The sequence below is a fragment of the Pleurodeles waltl genome, chromosome 5 (genome assembly GCF_031143425.1).
Source record: "Pleurodeles waltl isolate 20211129_DDA chromosome 5, aPleWal1.hap1.20221129, whole genome shotgun sequence".
NCBI lineage: Eukaryota > Metazoa > Chordata > Amphibia > Caudata > Salamandridae > Pleurodeles > Pleurodeles waltl.
The window spans coordinates 1,537,840,452-1,537,867,907 of NC_090444.1; the positions used below are offsets into that span (position 1 = coordinate 1,537,840,452).

The 27,456-nt window shown below is 41.8% G+C and overlaps 1 protein-coding gene across 1 annotated transcript in view; it reads right to left on the reverse strand.

The window, feature by feature from the left end:
- Window positions 1-27,456, reverse strand: part of DLGAP2 (DLG associated protein 2) — a 3,577,612-nt gene that overhangs the window by 2,160,369 nt on the left and 1,389,787 nt on the right. The gene's annotated exons all lie outside the window — the stretch shown is intronic.

Here is a 27,456-nt window from a genome sequence, read left to right on the forward strand (position 1 = left end):
ATAAACATAACAAACTACAGATTGCAAATGCAGTCATTTAAGTATCTTATCTAGGTTGTACTCTTTGCCTTGGGGACCTATGATCACCAATTCCTTGTGCACCACCCACACCTCCTTCACCTCTACCCTCTCTCTCACCTGATTCATAAATTCTCTTTCCTAATACATCATCATCATCCATCACAATAAAGCTGCTACAACTCTCCACTACATATGTCTTGACATCAGTTCCTCTCTTATACAACGCCACTCTCCTCAAGTTCCATCCGTCCTCATTCTCTAAAATAACAAACAGTCCATGTACATTACTCATTCTAAAATGACCTAAAAACTTTTTTAGACCACCTTCAATACGTCCTGGCTTTACTTTCACCAAATAATCCATCTTCATCATCCTGTAATTCTTCTCACTGGACTTGCAATTACTCTTGTCACCTTCTTGGCCTGTCAGCATTCTCATCCATGCTGGTGGCATCTTAGTATTGCATTGTGTCCCCTAATCACACTGAACAGAATTTTCTTTGAGATACCCTTCTCTGTGGTTCGATATGCCAAGACCAAATCACACACCATAACCCTAACATCATTATCCCCTGACATCTGAATCACTCCTTTTATCATGAAGTTAGCCCTCTCAAAAAACACCATTGGCTTGAGGACTGTATAATGATGTCCAGGAGTGTAAAATGCCACAGAAATACCTCTAGGAAATAAGTACTTTATTGAGGCACAGATGACCACAGTTGGTGCTCCTTCTCCAGCCAGCCAACAACTGACTCAAGAGGCAACCAAACCGAGTTACAGTACAAACAAAACTAGAACACAATTGCTATAACATTCTAGGTTTAAAGGTACAAGAACTGTTACCATACAAAACCCATGAACACAGATACAGCATGGCACCATCTGATAGATGAAGGTTGCAGGACTTGCATCACCCTCTTAGGTGTCTACTAAACCGGTACAAGGAGGGGTGGCAACTGACACTGTATGCGAGCAGTCGATGCAGCTATCAGATGGTGGGTTATAGTGACCAGTTATTATAGCAAGCATAATAAACTCTTACTCCACCTACCCCACCCAGCTTGGGAGGGCGGGTTTATCACTTTTAATTTCTGAAATATTGCCATGACTGGACAGTAGCCATGCTTCTCCATTTAATTGGTATTTCTCCGTTTGACTGATATTATAGGTTAACATCAAATGTTGGTGCCATTCCAGTACGATAGCATGCGATGTTTTTCTTTTAAATGTGACAACAATTAAAAAGTCCAGAAACAATCTTGTATTTCCCGAGAGGGCAACCGAGAAGAGGAAGGCCTATTGCACATTGTCTTCCCTTACTAACACACAAGCAAAGCAAACTGTTAGCGAGTTGACAACGTTACTTAAGTGTTTCTTTTTGTTCAGCCCATTTCCCTTGAATGTCCATGAATACCTCAGACACTTCCCTGGCGAAGTTCAGTAGCTCGATCTAACTACAGAGCTATGCATATTGCACACATGAGTTCATACGCCACACGTGCAAATCCCAAATACACACATTCATTATGCATATTTTCAATCACATGTAACTTTCGAATGAGTACACTATAACATTTCAGGTCAGACTTAAGCCTGGAAAAGCTATGTGAATCACTCCTTAGTCGCACCCTCTTTTCCTGTATATTTTATATAGATAGCACTGACATCAACGCGTGCCTTGTCAATATCAGATTTAATCTTTGCAAAAAAAATGACCATATCTTTTTTTATGTTGGCGAAACGTTTCAAGTTTAAAAAAACTGTCAATAATGCTTATTTGGCTGAAGATATCTTTCATCATAAGCAAGGTTACTGTGTCCTAACAAGAGTCTAGGCTTGTGCTTCATAGAATCACAAAAAGGCAAATATGTTGAGTCAGCAGCAGTGACGCATGGAGATCACAGCTGCTTGACTACAAATGATTGCAAGAAGCAACAGAAGCTACATCAGATCCTGCGTGGATACATTAAAAATAATCAGGATTTTAGAAGTCTGTTAGAGTCATTTAATCACCCCACAAACACTTTTTTTGCTTTTGAATGCTATGTAAATATTGATATGAAAAATATATCGCTATTTCTATGAATCTTAATTTATAGTTTTTGTAGACAATTCATAATTCTTTCCTTTATCGCACACAGCAATACTCCCTTACAGTCATTTGAGAAGTATTTGATTTTGGTTGCAAACACTTCATAACTCGGTGCCTGATTTAGATACTCCATCATAAATAGACTTCCTGTCTCAATGTATGATATAATGTACTTGTAATAAGGAGGATGGGATATCTGACACACTTGTGATGGTGTCGGAAAAACCCATCTGGCAGACTCTAAAGCAACCACTCAATCTTTTGACAATGCACAGGTTGAATTGAAAGTAGGACCCAGTACATTGATTTAGCTTAAGATTCTATTACAAAAATATCATTTGAACTTGTCTTGCCCTTTTCCCTCCTCAACCTGGAAATAAATACACATTCCATACAGACTGTGAATGTTGTAAAATACGTGGCTGTGCACACACTTTGCTCTTCTGAGACTGTAGCATGATTCCCATTTCAAAGCGATCTGGGTGCCATGGGCGTCAATTCACAAAAATGCCAGGGATAGCAGAAATTGAATCACAGAACCTCCGTCTGACCCAATGACTTCACAGGAAGTGACATTATATGATCTTTGACACTGAATATTTTGAGAAAGTTATGTAATAACATATGTTGCTAACACAGATAAATGTCCATTCAATACGCTACCTACATTATAAATAGAGTGCTTACATAATAGGAACATTACACATTTCTCTTTCTCGTTGCATGAAAAAATATGTATTTGTTGGAAGAGGAGAATATAGTGGCACACAAACATTAAACATCACTGGGAAATAGCATTACTGATATCTAAAGCTGTCACGATGTCATGGATTTCCTACAATAATATACATCTGAAAATGTTGTTACAAATGTCTATTTTACGAATTTCAATTGTTTATTTTCTTCAAGAGGAATGTACATTTCATTGTTGTTTCTTAAGACAGCTAAAATTTTGAAGACATAGATTACAGATAGAGCTTCAGAAAGTAAACATAAACAGTGCCAATCAAAGCACATTTTGTTTCCTGTTCTTGGCATTGTCTTTGCCATCCCTGAAGCCAGAGGTGGCAAAGACAATGCCAAGAGTCACAAAGAGTAACCACTGATGCTCCCTAAATTATGTCCTTGCTGTGTGCCTGTTATACAAGAAATCGCACTGCCTATAACAAATGCACTAACTCAGAAATTTCACTACAGTTCAGACACACCAAGCAGTGGTTAACACTCTGCATTTCAGAGCTGCGCTGTCCCATCTACTTGTGCTAATTCACGGACACGTGACTGCGTGAACAGGTTCATGAAACAGCCACACACCCATTCTTTCTACTGTTCTGTTTGAAAATTCCCAGAGATACATTGCTGAAGGAAATTCAAAAGGCCAATCGTACCTCTCCTATTAGGTCGTGGTGAGCAGAACTCCAGAACGTGGAGGACCTGAACCTAGACCATCACCTTTGCTAATGATTCCCTTGGGTCTGAGAACACCATGATGATGAGAGGTGGCAGACATGTAGCTTGCAAAAAAGCATATTCATCCTTACTTGAGTGAGGGATGGTGGACCTCCAACCTCTATTAGGCAGGCACCAATCTGACTCCTCTTTGCTTTGATTGGAATTGAAGACAGGGACTTAAGTGGGACAAGCATAGGCTGTCAATCATAACTGCTCCACGTCATGATGTTGTGTTGCTACAACTGCTCTATTGCAGGGCCACTTAAAATAATGCAATTTTGCAACTGAAGCATTTTCTACATAATTATGGATTTGCAACATTTTCGACATAATCCATCATTTACTGCATACTATGCTGATTTTAAAAAATGTTTGTAGTTCAAACAGATCAAGTGTTACTAAAAATGTGACAACACTTGTTGCCATACAGTGGAAGGCCCTTTACAAGGGTTGACTGGTCTGCTTCCTGGCATAATGGATTCCATCCATGCCAAATTGTCGACATCTGTTGGGGTGTTCTGACTATACGAGGCCTAATTGAAGCACATACTTGATTTTACCATTTTTGACAGCTTTCTGACCATGAAGAGAATAAAAGTGACATCACTGACAGATATTTGTCCTTTAGGATTATTCCTGGCATCAGGGTGGCCCATAAGTAGCATACTGTCACCATCCCTGGTAAATATCTGCCTATTTCCTGCTTCATGGGAGTCCCTAATTGACATGTTGCAACATTGTGGTTATTTGTATGCACCAGTGACCCATTCCTAACATACTCTGGACATTCCTTGTTCTTTCTGATTGTCCTTGGCACAGCATGGGCCCATACATAATATACTTAAGTTGCATAAATGTTTATTTCGCACAAAACATTATTTCTATAAAACATACACAAATGTAAAAAGTGGTGCACTCCAGAACACGTCTGAAATTTAACTGTACAAATAATCAACTCCTGTGTACATATTAGTTACAAAACACTTTATGGTTGAATGTAATATAATTTAACATGCAGAATAAAATGAACAGAAAGAACACTATATGGTATTGAGGAAGATTACAAAATTAAAATACAGCAGCTAGAGTTAAAAGTGCAATTAAATAAAAAATATTTTAAGCAGTTGCAATATTATGGTGCTGAAGTAAATCAGTTCAGGCTGACACGTTAGGAAGTAGTGGCTGACTTCCTTTACTTTCCGGCTTCCACTCAATGAGGGACTTCCTAAAATGAGTGCCCCAACTCAGTTGATCAGCTAAGCTACCCTTGCACATATGTAAATGTGCCCAGACTGAAACTGGAATTAAATGAGATGATACTGGGAACATTAGACACAGCCCAATTGGACACCCACACTGAAGACGAACTATGGATCATGTGTAAAGATGTTACTGAACGTGCAGGACAGGCTTGTGAAAGATTAGCAGAATTAGTTGAAAAAAACTATGTGGATTTGGAAAAATCAAAGCTCTTCAAGAGACATTTCAGATTAGAGTTTAGCACAAAAGATATAGGCCCTCATCATGACTTTGGCAGTCTTTTTCAAAGATCACTATAGCCATGGGCACCAGAGGACCACCATATTATGGGTGCTGCTTAATTTCCACCACATTTTGGGCAGAAATCCAGCAGTAGTCGTGCTGGTGGGTGGAGGCGCTGGGGCGGTTCACGACCAGCCCCACCCCGCCAGAAGGACTCCACCCACCGTATTATGTGCAATAATACTGCCTGGCAGTGTCCTGCTGCCGGAAGTGGAAGCTCCTGTTCTTTGCCAGTCAACCTCCTCCCTGGCCCAGGTAAGTCGATTTTCCAACAGGGGAGGGGGTGGGAAAGTGGGGAGGTGGTGTGTGTTTGTGTGAGTGGGTGTTGTGTGGATGAATGTGTATGCATGGTTGTAGGCGTGTATGAATGAAGTAGTGAGCCTGTGTATGAATGTAAGTATGTATGCGTGTGTGAATGCAAGTATGAGTGTTGTGAATGCGAGTATGAGTGTTGTGGTGAATGCGTGTATGGATGCATGGGAGTGAATGCGTGTATGACAGTGTTGGTGAATGAGTGTATGCGGGGTGGGTGTGGGTGTCTGTGTGCGCATGTATGTATGCGAGGGTGGGGAGGGAGGTGATCTACCTGAAGGGGGAGTGGGGACAGGGGGGTGATTTACCTGGGGGTGTTGGGGGAAGGGAAGGGGGTTTCAGGGGATTTTGCTTGTGGGGGAGGTTTCGAGCCATCTGCCTGTATGAGGGGAGATGTTGCGGGTTGGCAGAGGCCAACACTCCACACTCATACTGTGGGGGTCTTCTGTGGCCACACTCATACTGTGGCCGTCAGCCTGTTGGCGGTGAAACCGCCACAGTGTCTGGGCCTTAATCAACATGAGATCATCTGGAATGAAACTGCACATTAAGGAATTGATAGCCCTTCTACAAGCCATATGTGTGTTAATGTAGCTGCAATCTTACTACTGCCCTTCATGTCACAATGATTATAAATGAGATTTTATGCATTATGTTATTTTAAATACTAGTTTGTAAAGTGATGCACTAAGAAGTTGTGTTAGTGTGCATTCACTCCCAACTAGATGCCAAAACCTAGATGGTATTGGAACTAAATTACATGTTTGAAGAATTAGTCTGTCCTTATGATATATTTTATAGTGTAAACTAATAGTCTGCATTGAAACAATACTGAATTTTTAATAAATAGTGTTTTGAATATGTGTGCAAAAGTAGAGAAATACAGTTCTGTGCCTCACTAATGGAAATGTTTTGACAATGTTATTTTGTTTTAAAAAGATGATTGTAACATGAATGCTAATGAAGAATATTAAATGCTGAATTTATAGTTGTTTTATTTGAATGTATTAATATGCTATTTAATTTATTTACTTTTGCCTGCTTTAGTTAGTGACCTGATGGCCAAGATTTCTTTTTCCAAATTCATTTTGTTCCTTTTTGTGTTACTTGTGTTTTTACCCACCTGTGTTTCACCTAGTACATTGTAATACCTGATTGGCTAATTGTAGGGTTTACCCTTGCCCAAAGACCTATATGCAGATGACTTAAATTGCATTGATTGTTGTTAAAACTGAGCACCACTTGTTTTCTATCCATCAGATCATTTTATTGATGTTCTGTGTTATCTTTATTGAATTCTAGTTCTCTTAATGTTAGTACGCTTTAATCATTTTTGTCCCCTTGGTCAACCCTTGGTGATGCTGTATCTTCATGTCTTTTTCTTGAGAATTACCTACATGACTTTGAGTTTAAGATTGTAATAAAACTCCTTAACTTTATTCCTGTTTGGAGTTTTCCTTGTATGGCCACATGGGCCATACATTGTAAATTAATTGGTTTGTATTGAGACCTTGTCTGGAATTGATTCCTGTGAAGGATGAAAATGCTCGAACAGATCTGGTGTCAGACTGATGGTTTTTCCCACTGAGGGGAGAACCATTTACGTATACTGCTAGGAAGATAGGATTGGTCCCATGTGATTGCCCAGTCCAAATTTTGCCTACCCGAAATTCTGTCCATGGTTCGTTCCAAAGATTAATGAAGTTACAGCATTGTTCCTGCGAGAGATGGATGTGTGAGTATTTATAAGATTGTGCACTTGCATTGCTTTTTAGCCTGAAGATTGCAGTAAAATGTGTAGTGTTATGCAGTGTCGTCGTACTCAGGTGATTGTGGCACTTGTTGCATATCTGCCTTTGTTGTTGAAAGGTCCATCGTAACCTAAGATACCGGGGTAACGCCCAAGTGTAGAAGACACTTGGTTAATTTGGTTAGTTTATTGTATGTAGTAAGGTGCTTGTAATGAGATGTGATTGACAATGCCAATAGTTTTCTTTGAATAATTGTGAGTTTGATTGATATTAAGTGAATCCTGAATGCTCATGGAGAATCTGTATCAATTGGAGTGAGAACTGCTGGTCAAGTTTCACTTGCTGTGTAATTGTGTAAGCTACAGCCAGAAAGGTTATCGCTACACAATCTTTGAAGTATTTGAGTTCCTAACCTGTTGTGTGCACACAGGTTGTTGGTTTTTGCACACAATATTTGTAGGTGTGTGTGAATGATTGTTTGGGAAACAATTGCAAAACAACTGTGCCTGAAAGAAGTGATTGGGATGTCATCATGTGCCACGCCGGTGTAGGTCAGTTGGTTTGAAGCTGTGCTGGTATTGCTGGACAGTGCTTCACGGCTGTTGGTTGGGAACATAAAGAGAAAAGGATTGAGGGATTGAAGTTACTTCCTGATTCGATTGAATGTTATTAAAGATTTATTGAATTTGATTCGATTAAATGTAAAGTGTTAAAAAGGGCATTCAATGGAGATGTGTTTATTCCAGTTAGAGAGGGTATGGAGACCCTGCCTGAAGGTACACCATGTCATAATGTAGCATCTGTAAAAGGATTTCATGCATGTTTGTGGCTTGAACAATGGTGCAAAAGTACTGAAAAGGTACTTTAGCATCTCCCTGTTATGGAGTTTTTCACCTAAGGATTCTAGGTAATCTGAGGTGAGGGCTTTGTGAAACAAAGCCAACTCCAAGACCCACACTATTTGAAGCCTTAGTATTTGAGAACTCATTGCACATCAAAAGATTAAAAATAATATAAGAACTGAATGCAGAAAGCAATAAAGACACTTGCTGTAGCAAAATGGGATGCAGAACAGTGAGTTTGGAGAGCAGACATAATTTAGGGAGTCAGAATGTATCCAGCTGCATCTAGTGAAGATGGAGAAAGCACTAAACCCAAGACTAAGAGGAAGACAGGAAAAGCAGAACACACAACAGATAATGAAGAGAAAAAGACAGTGGCATACAAGAGCAATTGGATAATAAGTTAATAAGTCTTGTTAAATCGTCTGCCTCCATACCATTCAGTTGAGGTAGGAGCAAGGAGGGAAGCTGCCCAAATGTAACCCCAAATGTACCTACTGCTCCAGTTACACAAACCCCAAATCAGATAGTGCCCATTCCTTTAAGAACAGAAGTGATGCAGAATAATCTGGTGAGTTTGAGAGGCTTCACTGCACAGCAACTAAATGATTGGTTAAACAATTAAACTGACTGCAATGTAAGAACTGAAGAGACGCTAGAGAGATATAGATCAGTAAAGGTGCCCAAACTTAAACTTGAATGAAATGTGATGATATTGGGAACATTAGACACAGCCCAATTGGACTCTTGCACTAAAGATGAACTACAGACCATGTGCAAAGATGTTGTTCAATTTGCTGGACAGGCTTATGAAAGATTAGATGAATGAATTGAAAAAAACTATGTAGATTTGGAAAAATCAAAGCCCTTCAAGAGACAGTACAGATTGGAGTTTAGCACAAAAGATATAGTCAACATGAGTTCCCCTGGAAGGAAATTGAACATTAATGAATTGATTACATATATACAGAAATGGGGAGCCATGGACAAGTGAGAAGGTAGATGGGTGAAGAAAAGAGATCAGAAGAAAGCAAAGACAAGTGCGCCTCTGGCAGGAGCAAATCAAGTTTAGTCAAATGTAAACATGCTGCCCATGAGAGAAATTCCAGGTAAAGGTTATGGTCATGTACCCCGGAGTAGGAGTGATATTTCTTCATTCGCCAATGACTACCTGAGTTATGAGAGAGAAACCAGTGCAATCGTACAAGCAGACCGAGAAATTTGTGAAGCTTTCAAAATGCCTGTGGGAAGATTTGAATACTTTGATTGACATTGTGGTTCCGAGAGATTTGTGGACTGAATGCAAAGTCAATGTTGATTGGCTAGGCAGAGAACCCCTAAGACATCCAGTAACAGGTGCGCCATCTGAAGAAGTGATGAAAATGTATTACAAAGTGATTGAGTTTCTGAAAAATAAGGTGTAGCTGAAAGGCAATGATTCGTAGAGGATTGGCAAGACAACACAGGAATCGAAGGATTCAATTCATGCATACTATAAAAGATTGTTGCAGGCTTTCAAACATTTCAGTGGTACAGAAACTATAGAAGCTAAAGATATGGGTCAATTTGTGTTCAGATTTGGGCATGGCTTGAAACCAAACATAAGTGAAATGATTCAGCAGCATTTTATGTTGTTGGAAGAACAAATCAATTGATGAGATCCTGCAGTATGCAAAATATTGCAGTGATTAATTGGAATTGGAGCAGAAAAAGTTGAAAAAGAAAGTCATGGTCATGCAGTTGAAAGCTGCATAGAAAGTTAGTCATCATCATCATCATCATCATCATCATCAAACAGACTTTATTCGGCTTTCAACAGGCCATAAAAGTAACGAGTAATAGTACATGGATAAATATGTATAAGAAACATTATAAATAAATAGGGAAGATAATAAAACACATCATAATTCATTCAAGGACAGGTATATAAAACTTGATAAATTTACATCAGTGCAAAATCGAGTTCAATTACAGTATTTTCTGGAGAGTGAGGAGTTTACCGGAAATTCCAAATTTTTCAAATAAAATTAGTTCAGTATGCCCATAGACTTCCTTACAGAGAGTACTGTACATAAAAAGTTTGCTAAAATTCCACACATTTCAATAGAGGATAAAATCTGTAAGCTAAAATACGCGTCGCGGCACTGACGCAAATTGGTCGATCTTAAAAAAGGCAATAAAATACGTTTTCTTGGAATATCATAAAATTTACAAAAGAGGACCACATGCATTGTAGATTGGGAAGTTAGTCAAAGCCTGCACTGGTGGTGTGCAAGAAGTACAAAGGAAAGGACCTAATGCCATCCAGCCGAGATGTAGAAGATGTGGTGTTCAGATACATCAGACCGGTGTTCTTGTTGATGTTCAGGCTTTGAAGAGAACTAATCTGTGTCATGTGTGCAGAAATTTGGGTCTTTTGTGAAGGGAATGTCCCCTTAACAATGTGAATAATCAGATACAGAATACAGGAGTTGCTCAAGTTCAAGGCAATAACCAGATTCAAATTCAGAGAGTTCAAAGACCCCGAATGCAAAATGTAAGAGTGTCTCAAGGACAACAGATGCAAGTACCACAAGCCCTGATGACTCAGTAGCAAATGATTGTTCCTGAACTGAAGCTAAATCAAATTGCAAATGTCAATCAGATAGCATCACTGTTTCCCCTAATGGACTTAAGTGATGAGGAGTTTTCAGACTAGCTTCAAACACATAGCTCATATGACGAGGATTGCATGTTAGGGACATCTTTAGAAGCAGATCAACATAGTCCCTGTGTAAATGCTAATGTAATCGGTCACAATGTGTAATTTCTGGTTGACACTGAGGTAGCACTCTCCACTGTCAGAACAGCAGACGTACCAAATTTGCCTCTTTCAGAAAAGAGATTCCAAGTTGTATAAGTTGCAACCAAACAGTTGGCCAACACAGTAACAAAATCTGTTGCTGTAAAAACAGGTTCATTTGAAGATGATCATCCATTTGTGGTCTGTGATTCAAGTCCAGTAAGCTTGCTTGGACCCGACCTGTTGTGTAAGCTAAATTGTTCTACTAGTTGCACCCCTGAGAAATTGCTATACAAATGAAGATGTGCCCTTTAAAATGTGTCCCATTGTACATAATGCTGACATGTAATGATTTGGCCGAAGATCTAGAAGCATTGTGACACCCGAGGTTTGGGATTTTCAGGAAAGGAGATAGGACTCATTAAAGGAGTTGAGCATGTAAAAATAACAGTGAAGCCAAATGCAGTGTATCCTAAAACACTCCCATATAACATGACCCCAAGACAATTGCTTGAATATCTCCAGTGAAAAACGGTTTAATTGAATGAAGTATCCTGAACGAGATAATAGTAAGTCTATGCCATTCTAGGACTGAAGAAGCCCAATGGAAAGCACCGCGTAGACCAGGACCTGAGAAAAATAAGTTAGTCCATAGTTCCATGTTGTCCTGTGGGAGCGAAAACTGCTGTGATTCTTATTCAAATTCCATTTGAGGAAGAATAGTTCACAGTGATTGATTTGTGCCAAACATTTTGTTCTCCATACTGTTGCATGAGGAAAGCCAGTTCCACTTTGCATTCAAATTTGGCAGTCATGTTTTGGAATGGTGCTAAGCTCCACAAGGGTATACCAGGAGTCTGTCCATTTTTTATCAGATCTGGAAAAATAAACTAATGTCACTTAAAATGGCCCATCATTCAGTCTTGGTGCAGTATATTGATGACCTAATGGTTGCTTCAAACACTTGAGAACCAAACAAGAGAGACATAATTGCTCTTTCTAATTATTTAGGAGAGAATGGACATAAGGTTTCTCCAACTAAATTTCAATATTGTAAGACAGATATTTACTCAGATCACCACGTTGAGAATGGTGTATGGAAGGTGTCACAAGAAAGAATCTCAGCAATTCTAAAAATGAATCCCCCTGCCACACAGAAACAAGTTTGAATGTTCCTGGGAATAGTTGGCTACTATTCTCAGTGCATTCCAAATGTTTCCCTTTTGGCCAAGCCTCTACAGAGGCTGACACACAAAGATGTGTCTGATCCAGTACCATTGGATGTCAACTGCATGTGTGCCATCACTGAGCTGAGAGAAAGCCTATGTCACACCCCAGCTCTGGGAATGCCTGATTATAACAAGTGTTTTTCTTTATTTTGCAGTGAGAGGGTGCTCTCTCAGTTTTGACACAGCCTGTAGCTTATTTTTCTGCCACACTTGATCCTGTGACTTCTGTGCTGTCTGTTTGTTTGAAAGCGTTCATAGCCCTGATAGTCAGCACTTAACAGTGAAAAGGGATTGTTATGGGTCACCCTCAGAATCTTTTTTGAAACCCATTTGATGTTAACCCGAACTGAGAACTCAATATCTTACCAGTGCATGTTTGACCCACTATGAGCAGATAATCCTTGTTTCTTCCAAAGTCAAGCTCAAAAGATGTACTGTTTTGCATTCTGCTAAGTTAATGCCTGTTGAAAATGTAGATGAAATGGTGGATGGGGATGAGGATGGCTGTCTTGATGTTAGTGAATTGTGCACCAAACTGAGACCTGAATTGCAAGACATTCCCCTTACTGAAAATAACTATGTCATGTGTGTTGATGGCTGGCTCTAGTTTAAGAGATAAACATGGTACACTGAGAGACCGTTGTGCAGTTTGCACAGTCTCAGGTGTGATTAGATCCTCTTCACTTTGAGGAGTCTTTTCTCTCCCCGTAACTCAATTAGTTGTTCTTTCTAGAGTATGCTGTGTGTCTGAACAGCTGAAAATGAAACTTTTCACTGATATTACGGGTTTAGTGGCATTCATCATTTTGGACAGTTGTGGCTCCAGACAGAGTTTATGACCTCCTCTGGATCCCCTATCCATAATGGTGACCAGATTTACAATTTGTTCAGTGCGTTATAGCTGACTGCAAAAATTGCCTTCGCAAAGTGTGCTATTCATAAGAGATCTATTGAGTATGTAACTTTAGGTAATACTTATGCTGTTGAGGTTGTGAGATATTGTGCCTTAAACATTACTTTTTTTAGTGGAGAATGGAACAATGACACAAATGATGAGACAAGTCAAACTTTCCTGTTAACTGTTGTTGATACTTGGGAATAAGTTAAAAGATTGGAGGAAGAAGTGACTGAAAAAGAACAGAAAAGTTGGGTTAAAACAAGATGTATCGAGAGAGATGAGGATGATATTTGGGTTTCAGGTATGGAAGATTAACGTTGCCAAATAAGTTATTGTTACCCCTGGCTGGAAATTATCATGGACAGACACATACTGGTAGGGATGCAAATGTCAGAACCTTTAGACAGACTGGTTTAACCCCAGATTCGGAGTGATTGCAGAAGTTGTGTGCCACATGTGTGACACATGCCAGCAGATGAATGTAGGAAAACACACAGTAGTTACACTAAGTTACATATGCAGAGCAAGAGGACCGTTCAATGGGATTCAGTTTAATTTTATAGAGTTACTGGTAGGGAATGGACTGAGATGTGTCTAAGTCAGTGTGTGCATGTTCTCTCGCTGGGTGGATGCCTACCCAACCAGGAGAAATGACAGTCTCAAAGCAAAGCTGTTACTTAGGGAGATGATTCCTAGATTTGGACTCCTGACTTCTCTAGAGTCAGACCACGGGACAATTCAACAGTGGTGTCCTGGAATTATATGTGAAACACTGCAAGTTGAGCAAAGACTACATTGTAGTTACAGACCTGAGGTTTCTGGATTGGTGGAACAAGTAAATGCCCCACTTTTAAATGGCCAGATGCATTGCCTCTAGTCCTGATGAGTATGTGCAGTACACCCAACAGAAAAAACTGATTTGCCCTTGCATGATATCATCATGGGAAGAGCCATGATATTGCTAGATGTGCCTGCAAATGTGCTTATGAACATTACATATGCCTTGGTGCTGAATTATTACTGCAAAGGATTGGCTGCCATTGTTCATTCTTTGCCTCATCAGGTTGTAGAAGTTACAGTAAAGCAGTAGCAGGAGCTTCGCCATGATCTATTTAGCCACACTCGCAAAGTTTCACGTCCCATAGATAATACAGCACTTGTCCCTGAAGGATCAGTTACAGTGAGTGAGAAAGATCAGGTTAGTCAAGCTGTTGGGTCAGCACAAGTGGCTGCAAAAGCATAAGGACAGTCTGAAGGGGGTCTGAGTGAGTCAACTTTAGTGGGTGGTACAGAAGGATCAAAACAGAATCAGTTGACTCATGCAAGCTTAGATGCTGACGAAGGACCAGTTGCTGTAGATGAAAGAGCTGCACCAGGAGACAATTGGCCAACAAACAATCAGTTCCAGCAGTACAAGGGCCTCAAACAATTACTGAAGAAACTGAGGACACAAGACCAAGTGACAGTGATGCTGAGGTTCAAGTAAATAGAAGATCAGAGAGATGGAAAATACCAAGCCGAAAATACTCAACACCTGAATGGATATATTTTGCTGTGAGAAGGAGTTTACAACCATTTGCTTTAACAATTTGAATCCATTTCAATCTTCTTGAGGTTGAAATTACAGAGGAGCTGAATTTTGAAATCTCATCGCCGCTTAATGAACAAGGACATTACATTTTGTATGTGATTATGAGTGATTACGAGCTGTACTTTAACTAGAGACATTTGAATTTTTGGTAGAGAAAACTTGATGAACTTTCTAGAAGATCAATGCAATTTATGTGAATAATTTGAACTTTTTGAAGGATTATTTTTCATTTTTTGCTTTGCTTACAAATAAAAAGGACTATAAGGAGACAGTGATTCATTGAAACTGCTTTGCATTTTTTTATTTGAATATTTTGGTCTGAAATAAAAGAACTCATTAATTTGAATAGAAATATAGGTAGTAAGTGTAAGTACATATGTAAAGGTTTAGTGGTTATGACAGTTATTATGACTGTATTATTGCTCATTGGACTGAGGCTACCCATGACAAGGGATTCTGAGAAAGTCACACCTACAAGTGCCCTGAGTTTAGCAAATCCCGTAGCAGATCAAAATCAGTTTACAATGATAAGAAATACTAACACACTCATGGTTCTAGAGGCGATTTATCCACAAAGGTATATTATAAGCTGTTGTATCAATATGTAGATATCATGGAAGCTAGGAATGGTTATGTGTGCATGCAGTTACCTTCATCAGTGAGTGAGGGAATCGCTTAACACAGTTTATCCCTAACCTATGGAACTTCCTGTAGCCTATTATTAACACTTTTGTATCATCAGGAGTTTTAGTAATATCACTATTCAAATTATGACCTAGTGTTTTCAGTTGTCCCAATCATGAAACATTTGGGAAAGATTACAAAGGTGAAAAACATTGACACAGTGGGAGCTACATTGACATTTAGTACAGTTTATGCCCATAAGAATAATCTGATCTGTATTATTATCCCAGTAGAGAAGGAGTTCATTGGACAACTCGAAGAAAGAAGGAGAGCTATAAAAATTAAAATACAAAAGGGAATAGATTGAAACACATTCAGTAGCTGGAAATCAAGGATTTCTTGCTTTAGATTGGCAACACATAGGGGAATTTTGTGTATAGATACCCAGATCGAAGACTGACACACTTTTGTGGGAAATAGTGAATGTAGACATGTGTTCTTGTTTAAGAGTGTGTGGACCTTAATGTTGAATAGACAAGACCCCACCATATAGGGTGTTTATTTCATATGTAAAAAGAATACCTATTACAAGCTGCCGAAAGGCTGGTATGGTACATGTTACCTAGGAGTAGCTTATCCAAAGATTTACCATATCGATTATTTTGGTGAACCAGTCTGGGAAGAGAAATAAAACTTCAGAGTTAAGAAAGGTGATAGTGCTTCAGAGATTGTCTGAGATATTTTTGGCGCCATAATTCCATCAGTAGGTGTGATCTTGATTGATGTCAGGATACATAAGTTGTCAACAATAGTAGATAAGTTATCTACAGACACTGCAGGTGCCATTTTATTAATAAACACAGAAATGGTTGCCATAAGATCAATGGTTTTACAAAATTGTCTTGACATTCTTCTTGCAAAGGAATATGGAGTTTGCAAAATGGCGCAAGCTCAACAGTGTTGTACTTATATCCCTGATAACAGTTAGGAGATAAGGAAAAATATTGCATATATGACAAACTTGATAAGGACCTGAAAGAGTCAGATTTGAAAAGACCTGAAAGCAACAGGTGCTTGGGAAGCAATAGGTAATGGATTTTCAGTGATTGGAAGATGGTTTGGAAGTCTAAGAAGAGGAATTGTTGGAACCATTTTGAGACCCCTGTTGAAAATAGATTTGTGTGCTCTAGTTGCAGTTGGTCTTTACAAGATCTTCAAGAAGCTGAAAGAAAGGATAGCAAAGAGACAAATGAGACAGGAAGAGATTGATATTGAGACCAGAATAAGCAAAATATTTAGTAACATAAATCAGTTAGAGAAGTCCAGAAAACCTTATCTGGATTGACCTCTGAAACTTTGAGCTGTCTCATTGAAAATTAGAGTTTGGTATTTTATTATGACTAAACTCGCCATCAGAGGGGGGACTGGTGCACCAGAAATTCTAGTAGGGTCCCCCGCATCACAGTGATCATCTATAGGTGACAGCTTATACATTATATTAGTCAAAGTACTAATAGTTTGAGTGTAAAGTGATGCACTGAGAAGTCATGTTAGTGATCATTTACCATAGATGTATCACTGAAACCTAGGCGGTATTGAGAATAAATTACATTTAAATTCATCTGTCATTATTGTATATTTTAGAGTCTAAACTAATAGCCTGCATTCAAATGATATAGAAGTTTTGACTATAATGTTTTAAATTCATATACAAAAATAGAGAAATGCAGTTCTGAATCACACTAACTATTTATTGACAAAATATTTATTTTTAAGGGTACTACAACATAAATGCTAATGATTTATTTATGCTTACCTGTAGTTTGTATATATAAAATTGTGCTTTGTTTAAATGTATCGATGTGCTATTTTAATTCATTCACATTAGCCAAACTGAGGCCTGCTAGGCCCTGTATTCGTGATTGTACAGAAAATGCCATGTCATATTGCTAATGTGAAATTTTCTTTCAGACTTTGTTCCCATGAGAATGCTAGCTTGGTAATAGACACCTAGGCTCTAATTTTGACTTTGGTGGTCTTATCGCCAGACCGCCAAAGCCAAACCCGCCACTAGACTGCCAGTGCTAGTGGTCTGCAGACCACCATTGTTAGAAATGGGGTCTTTGGTTGACAGTCAGGTTACCCCCTGTTCAAGCAAGGACCCTCATTCTATTCAGGGTAAAAGAGAATCACCCTCAGTTAACCCCTGCTTACCCCCTTGGTAGCTTGGCAGAGCAGTAGGCTTAACTTCAGAGTACTGTAAAGTATCTGTACCAATACACACAGTAACTTAATGAAAACACAAAAAAGTGATACAACACAGGTTTAGAAAAATAGGAAATATTTATCTAAACAAAACAAGACCAAAATGACAAAAATCCACAATACACAAGTCAGGTCATCAATTAAAAAGCAAAAATGAGTCTTTCTGTAGTTTAAAACACACACTAACACTGTTAGCGTGAAAATGTACCTTGGGAGCATCAAAAATAACCCCGCACTGGGGAGTGGGCATCAATAAGGGCTTGCCATGCGTCGATTTCAGTAACGAGCGAGACCTTGCATTGTTTCTCCTTTCGTCGGTTCAGCCTGCATCATTCCTTCTCTCTGCAGGAGAGTGATGCGTCGATCTGGTCAGCACCCTCGGGTCCAGGCATGCCTTGCGTTGTTTTTACACGCCCAGCGATGTTTGCGTCGGAAATCCAGTCGCACAATGATCCGAAAACCATGCAGCACGGGTTGCGATCTCCCAGCCTCCGTCAGCGATGCTGTGCGTCGTTTCTCGTGCTCTGTGCGTCGATTCTTCAGTTTTCAACCACAGAGCCAGAAGCGTGTAATTTCTTCAGCTGCAGATCGAAGTCGCGTCGATCTTTTCCCCACACGTCGCTTTAAGTGTAGATTTCCTCCTCTTAGGCTGCCAGCTTCTCCTTTCAGGGTCCCAGGAACTGGATTGGCACCACAGGGCAGAGTAGGGGTCTCTCCAGAGACTCCAGGTGCTGGCAGAGAGAAGTCTTTGCTGTCCCTGAGACTTCAAACAACAGGAGGCAAGCTCTAAATCAAGCCCATGGAGATTTCTTCTCAAGATGGAAGGCACACAAAGTCCAGTCTTTGCCCTCTTACTCTGGCAGAAGCAGCAACTGCAGGACAGCTCCACAAAGCACAGTCACAGGCAGGGCAGCACTTCTCCGCTCTTCAGCTCTTCCCCAGGCAGAGGTTCCTCTTGGTTTCCAGAAGTGTTCTAAAGTCCATGGTTTTGGGTGATCTTCTTATACCCATTTTGGCCTTTGAAGTAGGCTTACTTCAAAGGAAAGTCTCTCTTGTTTGTGAAATCCTGCCTTGCCCAGGCCAGGCCCCAGGCACACACCAGGGGGTTGGAGACTGCATTGTGTGAGGGCAGGCACAGCCCTTTCAGGTGTAAGTGACCACTTTTCCCCTCCCTCCTAGCACAGATGGCTCATCACGATATGCAGGCTCCACCTCAGCTCCCCTTATGTCACTGTCTAGAGAGAGGTGCAAACAGCCCAACTGTCAAACTGACCCAGACAGGGAATCCACAAACACGCACAGTCACAGAATGGTTTAAGCAAGAAAATGCTCACTTTCTAAACGTGGCTTTTTCAAACACACAATCTTAAAATCAACTTTACTAAAAGATTTATTTTCAAATTGTGAGTTTAGAGACCCCAAACTCCACATGTCTATCTGCTCCCAAATAGAATCTACACTTTAATCATATTTAAAGGGTAGTCCCCATGTTAACCTATGAGAGGGACAGGCCTTGCAACAGTGAAAAACAAATTTAGCAATACTTCACTGTCAGGACATATAAAACACATTACTATATATCCTACCTTAACCATACACTGCACCCTGCCCATGAGACTACCTTAGGCCTACCTTAGGGGTGTCTTACATGTAAGAAAAGGGAAGGTTTAGGCCCGGCATGTGGGTACACATGCCAAGTCGAATTGGCAGTTAACTGAAGAGCAAAACTCCAGGATTGGAGAGGGTCCAAGTTACTATTCTCCTGTGTAAGTGCCTTATTCATGAGTTAAAACTGCACACACAGACACTACAGTGCAGGTCTGAGACATGTTTACAGGGCTACTTATGTGGGTGGCACAACCAGTGCTGCAAGCCCACTAGTAGCATTTGATTTACAGGCCCTGGGCACCTCTAGTGCACTGTACTAGGGACTTACCAGTAAATCAAATATGCCAATCATGGATAAACCAATCAACCATACATTTTACACACAGAGCATATGCACTTTAGCACTGGTGAGTTCTAAAGCCAACAAAAACAAGTCAGAAAAAATAGGAGGCAGGAGGCAAAAAGATTGGGGATGACACTGCATAAGGAAAAAAGTCCAACAGTGGTGATTACAAATGGGTGTCCATATACATATATGTGGAAGTGCCTGCAGGCCCAGTGTATTGCTATGGGCTTCTTTTCAATCTAGGAGTATCTCTGCTTTATGGCAGTGAGTGATCTGCTTGCGTAGGCCACTGGTGTCTAGTCTCAATGCTCCTGCTGTTGGGTGAGGACTGATCATAATCCTTTAGGGCTGGAATCCACTGCAATGGTGGTGGGCTTCTAGGGTCAAAATAGGACAGGGTGGTATCTGCTGACAAAGCTTGCTTCAGTGTCTCTCAAATGCCTCCTCTTGTGCCTTTCCCCACATCCAGGGGACAGTGACTTTGGTGAGCTCATGAAGTGTTTGGGTGAGATTAATGGGGTCAGGAATGAAACATCCACAATAGTTTACCATTCCAAGAAAACTTCAGACCTCAGAGACGTTCACAGGAGGGGAAGCTTCCTGTATGACATGCACCTTCTCTGGGTCAGGTGCCACTACTTTGGCCAAGAAAGTATAACCGAAGAAATTGATGGGTTGTTTCATGAATTCATACTTTTCCCAGTGGAGGGTCAGACCTGACTCTTGGACCCTCTGGAGAACTCCCCACAGGCATTGTGGTGTTCTTTTACTGACTGGATGAAGATTAAGGTGTCGTCACTGCCGTTAATGACACCCGGAAGACTAACTAGCATTTCTTTAATACCATTTTTGAATGCTTCTGCAGCACTGGATATCCCGAAGTTAAAGAGGTGATACCTTCTTAAGCCTACCATGAGTTGAGAACATGGTGATATATCATGATGCAGGGTGGAGGGGTAGCTGGTGGTACCCTCACTTCAGGCCTACTTTAGAGAACCATTTTGTGCCTGTGAGCTCTCCTAGGATGTCATCAATTGTAGGGGTGACATGGTGTTCCCTTTTGATCGCGGCATTCAGGAGTCTCATATCCACATAGATGAGTATCTTGCATGGTTGTTTCTGCTTCTTCACCACAATAATCTGAGCTACCCATGGTGTTAGGCCAGTACCTTTTTCGATTATGCCAGCTCGTTCAAACTTCTCTAGTTCTGCCTCTACTTTTGGCCTAAGATGAAAAGCTATGCACCCGTGTTGCAGAGCTATGGGTTGAATCATTTGGTCAATGTGCAATCTTTTTTCTTTTCCTCTCAAACGTCTGATGCCCTAGAAGACTGCTTTAAACTCAGTAAGGATTGGGATAGTTCCTCTAGTTGCACATCAAGTGTGAATGAGATCAGGTTCAGGTCTTCAGTGGTGTGTTCGCTGATCAGAATGTTGTGGACTCTGCCTGCCACATGGACTGTAGTGTCCACAATTGCCCCTGCATGAGAGATAGGTGACGTGAAACACCCCAAGATGGTTAGAGGTTGTGATTCGCCATACACAAACACCTTCACTCTTGCTTTGTCTAGTGATGGGGCATGGCTAGGCCATGATATGTGTCTGCAGACATTAGGTCAATTGAGGCATCTGTATCAATGGTTGAGACAATGGTGTGGGGGCCTACCTGGATTTGGCATAGGGGTAGCGTGTGCTGGGAGGATTGCTCTGGTCCTACAGCAAAGACAGTGTGTCCCTCCACTTCCAGACACACAGGAGTCAACTGCAGAGTCCCCCAAGGACCCTCACTGAGTCTCCCACTGTTCAACGTATACATGGCCCCTCTTGCTGCCATTGTCAGAAGCCACATAATCATCGTGTCATATGCCGATGACACACAACTCATCAGTTCCCTCACCGAAGACCCAGACACGGCCAAAAGGAACATCCACTCAGGAATGGAAGCCGTCACCACCTGGATGAGAGAAATCTGCCTCAAGCTCAACTGCGACAAGACTGAGCTCATCATCTTCGAAAACGCCACCTCAGCTTGGGACAACTGCACACTCCCTGCACCACCTGAGCACACCCGCAACTTAGGAATCATCCATGACTCCTCCCTATCCATTACCCGCCAGGCAAACTCCGACGCCTCCTCCTGCTGGCACACACTCAACAAACTTCGGAAGATCTTTAGATGGATCCCAGCAGACTGTTGCAGGACAGTCACCCATGCCTAAGTCACTAGCAAGCTCGACTACGGCAATGCCCTCTATGTCGGCACCTCAACTAGGAACATCAAAAAACTACAACTCACCCAGAATGCCACAGACAGAATTATTCTGGACCTCCCTCACTGAAAACACATCTCCCAACACCTGAAGACCCTCCACTCTACCGGTCGAGAAGTGAATTACCTTCAAGCTTCTCACCCACACGTACAAGGCTATACACAGCGCAGGACCAGCCTACCTGAACCACTGCGTCTCCTTCCACACACACCCAGATCCCTCCGCTCTACCCAGTTAGCCTGGCACTACTAGAGGACGATCCTTCACCTACACTGCAGCAAAGAGCTGGAACAACCACCCCTGCACCTCAGACAAAACCCGTCACTCACCATCTTCAGGAAGAACCTCAAGACGTAGCTCTTGGGTGAGGCCCCTCCTCTCCCCCCCAGCGCCTTGAGACCATCACGGGTGAGTAGCTGCACTTTACAAATATTGATTGATTGATTGATTGGTGATGTTGTCGTCCATGTCATCTGGTCCGCTGTTGTCTTTGGTGACCGCATGGACAGCTTCCTTTCGTATTTTCCTTTTCACAGATTGGCAAACGTTTGCGAAATGATTATACTTGCTACAGGTAGAGCAATGCCTGCCTTTGCGGGGCATTCATTTGACCTGTGGGGGGCTCCACCACAGTACTCGCATTATCTTTTTGCGTCTGTGGGTCATCTTGGGGCCTCTGTGACGCAACTCTTCTGGTTAGCATCAGTAGGCTCCGGTTTTTTTGCTCTGTGAAGGGCGGCTTCCGTATGTGTGGCTCTTGCTTTGGACAGTTCTTTCAATCTTCCGAGGGTTAGAATGTACAGAGTGACTTTCCTGGCTCTTGAATGATGGTTTTTCTGAGTTTGGCTGATGAGCACTCCTTAATAATTTGGCCTCTTATTTTCTCCTGCTTGTCTTGAAACCCACACATGCTAGTGAGTTCCATGAGTTGACCATAGAATGTGTCTAGCAACTCCTCTGGCTCCTGTCAGGATTGCCTGAAGACAAAACGTTTGTAGTCCCTGTTGGCCATAGTTTCAAAGTGTGCACTCAGAGCAGTGACTAATGTTGCATAGGACCTGGCGGTCATTTCAACCAGGGTTTCATAGATTTTGTGTATGTCTTTACCACCTAGGCAAAGATGATATTCTGGTGCAACGTCAGCTCCTTCAAAGTAAAAAGAGGCGCCCCACGGAATCCCTCCACTTTGGCGCCTAGAAGGAGGGTGCGCCTTTGACTACGAATGGTTCAATATCTGGAACTGGAGCCATTATGTCACGTCTATGCAATGGTCAAAAATCTGGCTGTGCAGATGTTGTCCCCTTATGGTATGAGCACTGTGACTGCTTTGTGCGGTACAGCCACCTGGCCTAGGCACTGATGCACATAGATTACTGGCTTTAGACTCTCTGGCTTGTAGGTGCTCAAAAACATGGAGTGTGCCTCCTCATGAAATTCTCAGCAATTCTCATTTAATAAGGCAGAGGACTTTTCAGTAGCTGTAAGTGTGGTGCAGCTATGTATGTGTGTCTACTGTCCTTAACCTACGGCGTGGAAATATTGGTTTTCCATTGGTGTGGATGAGCTGGGAGAGACTCAGAGGTCAGGAATCATGCAGCCTGGGCTGTACGTTATTTGATTCGGGAGTGGCACGTACAGTGGCCTATGACACTGCATCTACCCTTTATGAATGCACACATTTTATTCTGTGTTCGTGGCACTTGGTCATCTGAAGTTGCCAGGATTGTTAATGTTTATGCCTGTCTTCATGCTGCAGTAAGCAGGGATGTGGGATTGGGCTCACTATGGGAAGTAGGTTGAGCATGTGGCATGACAAGCGTAGGTTCTCTGTTAGTAGGTGCTGACTCTGTGAACTGGGGGGTAGAACAGAGGGGTAGAGCAAGAAAACAAACAAGGTGAGGCACAGGTCATGTACTGGCCTCGTCGCTAGTGTAGTCGTACCGCACACGGGGCCTACGCTATGCAGGGGCACTTGAAATAACCAGGTGGAGATCAAACTGTGATTAGTGTTGGCACGCGGCTAACTCCTTAGTCATGCCTCACGCTTTTATTGCCCTGAGTTCGTACAGCACTATGAATAACCAAATCAACGCAGCAGACGGGTGCATCGGCAAGATCACCTCATGCGACACACAGATGTAAAACATTACAACTGCCTTTCAAACAACTTGTCAGGTCAACATGTCCTATTTTTTTTCCCTTGCACCAAGGTTTTCATAATATTGGACAATGATGCATGGAAGTCATGAACATTCCATGCTCCTATGAAAATGGGCGTTGTTTGAATACACTGTGTAGTAAGTTTTCAGCCGGCCTGCATATATTGTGTATGATTACAAAGAGTGTTGATTGCTACCACTTCTTACTATTAAACTGTTCTGCTTTTGTGGCTAACATTCAAGGTGGTCAATTCACTGGCATACATAGCTGTCCTAGTTACATTGACTCTGTCCTTAAGGGGCATATCTCACAATGGCCATGCATACCCAACATATCTACCAGTTGCACCAACAAAACCAACAAATTCATTAGAGATTGTACAATACCTTCAACAGAAATGTCAATAACTATTTCAGACTGGTGTACTTAATTAGTCCTTTCTGTCAGATGCACTATTGGTGTACATCCATGTGCATAGTATTTTACAATTTCTCCAGTGGCCTAATTATGCTGATTCCTTGCTCTGTTAATGTAAAGATTAACACAAGTACCAATGCAATTGCACATCTGTTTTCTATCCACTATATTGAGCCTGAGTCACAAACCATGCAGTGTTTTACCAACACGCACAAATAGCTGTTTTGACTACAACTGTACAATTACTTTTGCAATTCACAACAGTCACACAGAGGTTGTCATATGAGTATCTTTCCTTCTATGGGAGAAGAGGGACTATTTCAATGTGCATGTACCCTGGATGTTTGGGACACTCCCAAACATATGTTTTTGTCAGTGGTGTAATAAAGGGGCTGCAGGATAAGGGCTGGGAGGGGGGGAGTGAGTGCCAGGGGATCCTCTCAGCACAGTACTCTGGCCTGAGAGCTCCTGGGTGAGTTCAGAGGGGGGTCCCCTCCATGTACTTAGCATGGGGGGGGCTCGAGTTTCGTTAAGCAACTGGTTTTTGTGTGCTTGCAAAATCATACTAAAGCTCTCCCCCTCCTGGAAATGGTCTAGAATGTACTATTGTTTATGGCAGCATAGATCTTTCTGAAGAGCAGAAAGGAAAGGAGAGCATCACCAAATGTGGTGGCTATAGGAAAAAAGCTGTCTCCATGGGGAGAAATGTTTGTCATTATGGGGAAGAAAATGCAAAATAAGTTAACAATTGTGACTAAATTTATTATTTTTAGTATGTATTTGCTAGATAAATTCAAATGGTCAAAACCGTCCCAGGATTACACCTGAATAGCTGTGACATGTGCAGGCTTTCCAGGAACATCCAGTTTTTTTGGTTTTTACCTATAGGCACCAGGGGCGGCTCCTCCATTTGGGCGGAGGAGTGTTGCTTCCTGGCCAGCAGCGGCAGCTGCAAACCTTTAACTAAAAATGATAATAAACTAAGTTATTAAAGGGGCGGGCCACGGGGGTGATGGGCAGTGAGCACTCCCCCTCAGAGTGCATGTGTGTTTGGCCGACCGTCTCCGACCCGCCAAACACATATGTGCACAGTGGCTCTCAACTGTGTTGCTGGGCTGGAGAGAGCCTGCACAGGCTCCCAGTCTGCCTGGGAGCGTCCTGGCTGGGCGCTCCCAGCTAATCATGATGCTGCTCTGTGCAGCATCAGGATTGACCGCAGGACAGGCTGGAAGCCTGTGCCTGACTGCAGCCAGCAGAGAAGCAAATGTGTGGCGCGGCGGCAAGAAGGTAAGTGTTTATTTTTTTGTAATTAATTTATGTTTTATTTCCCTATTCCTCTGAGGCACCCTGCCCCTTCTGCGCGCCACTAGCCTCCACTGATAGGTACCTCTGCAAAATAATAAACTTTCAGATTTAAGGCTCTGGGGTCGTTTTAAAGTTTGGCAGGTAATGCTGGTCCTCACTGTCTATTTAGAGTTGGGTAGACAGTCATGTTTCCACTGGTAATGCCTCCACTGGCAGACAACTTACACCAATGACCCGATGGACTTGGGTCCTACAGTCAAAATACATCAGACTGTCGGCCCTATTTAGAACTGACAGTCTGTTATATTTTTTTCCTTTCCTGGCCCACCAGTACAAAACTGATAGTCTTGAAGCAAAAAATGAAAACAAATACCCCAAACCCTGTTTGCTGAGAGTCTGAATGAAAAATGGGAGCCACTCAACAAACATTCAATGGCATCAGTGGATTAGTTGTAGCATCAGCCCCTCTGAAGGCATAACGGTCTTTTCCATGCTGGCGGAGATCTCTAAATACGATGAACTGAGTCTGTCAGGACAGTGGGAGTTGTTACCTCCTCGCTCCCAGCAAAGATTGGTTTAATAAAACAACTGCATTTTGGATAGCAAAGCGTGAGCTGCAACAACCAGAACAACATAACACAACAATATTAAAATGGTGACAATGAGCGTGAAGCATAAGAATAATGCTATCATATTGCCACTAGAATCAATGGACTATTTCCTATCTAAATCAGATTTTGAGCACGGCATGTTAAACTCTAATCCTGCCTTTCAGGTTCCCTTGGGAGGACATCAACCCTCATACCGGAGCAAAGGCCTGTAATCTGCATCAGCATCTGCAGCGAAGCATTCAGCATACAGTTGTGGTTCCCTGGCTGGAATCTCCCTCTTGATGTGTAATGGGACTAGAAAGTGTTCTTATAATTAACACAGCAGATGTTCTAAGAAAATGTCCCTACGTGTATTTTCTACGAATGTTGGAGACTAAACTTCTACCACGTTTACCGGCAATGTACCAGATTGTAGCCGTGACTGAAGCACAGAGTGATCAAGAATGTGTTGTTTGAGAACACAATGCTGAACTAAGCAAAACAGTTAGATAGAAGAAATTAAAACAAGGCTGTAAAACTGGTTATTGTAAAAATAATAATGCTGAAGCTGAATAAAATATGTCTAGGTCAAGGTGCACAGTGGCCTAGTGTATTAAACTAACGTGGATAGCTATAACTAAAATGGCTACACAACAGTAAAATTTACATTCGTGGGAATGGTTGCTTGTCTAACACCATCCCGACTTCTTTTTGGGTATTCTTTTTTGTAGATAAAGTCCTGGTGTACTTCTTCCTCTACTATGAGCGTAGTGTGTGGACACACTCACTAATCTGTTCACAGGCCTGTACTCAGATGCACAGCTTTCAGCATCACATGCCCAAAACGAGGCAGAGGTGTTCTGACACCTTTTCCGTGCAAGTGTTTCCACTATGATCAGTGCTTTAAATGGGCCGGTACTCACCGGTACTGAGTACCGGCACTTTTTTTTTTTCCTCCCAAGAGTACCGGAACTTCTCCGTTACAAAGGAGAGTACCGGTACTCACTGTAACAGGCCCGCATTTAAAGGGACAAATAGTCATCATGTGAGAATGCACCACATTTCTACAATGCGCCGCATGCTCTCATGATGGCCATTTCACACTGTCACGGCAGAGCAGCGTGTGACGTCACCCGCCAGGGAGCTGTGTGGCGGGAAGAAAAGAAAGCCCTTTAAAAAGCGCAATTTGTGCTGGCTTTCACTTTCTTCTTTGCCAGCACAAGCACAGCAGACGGAAAAAGGCATCATCAGACAAGGGGCAGAGGAGAGCAGCTGCAAGCAGGTTTGCTGCCAGATTGAGGACCCAGCCAGGAGTCATCAAGCAGGACAGGACTCTGTGCGATTATCGAGCGACAT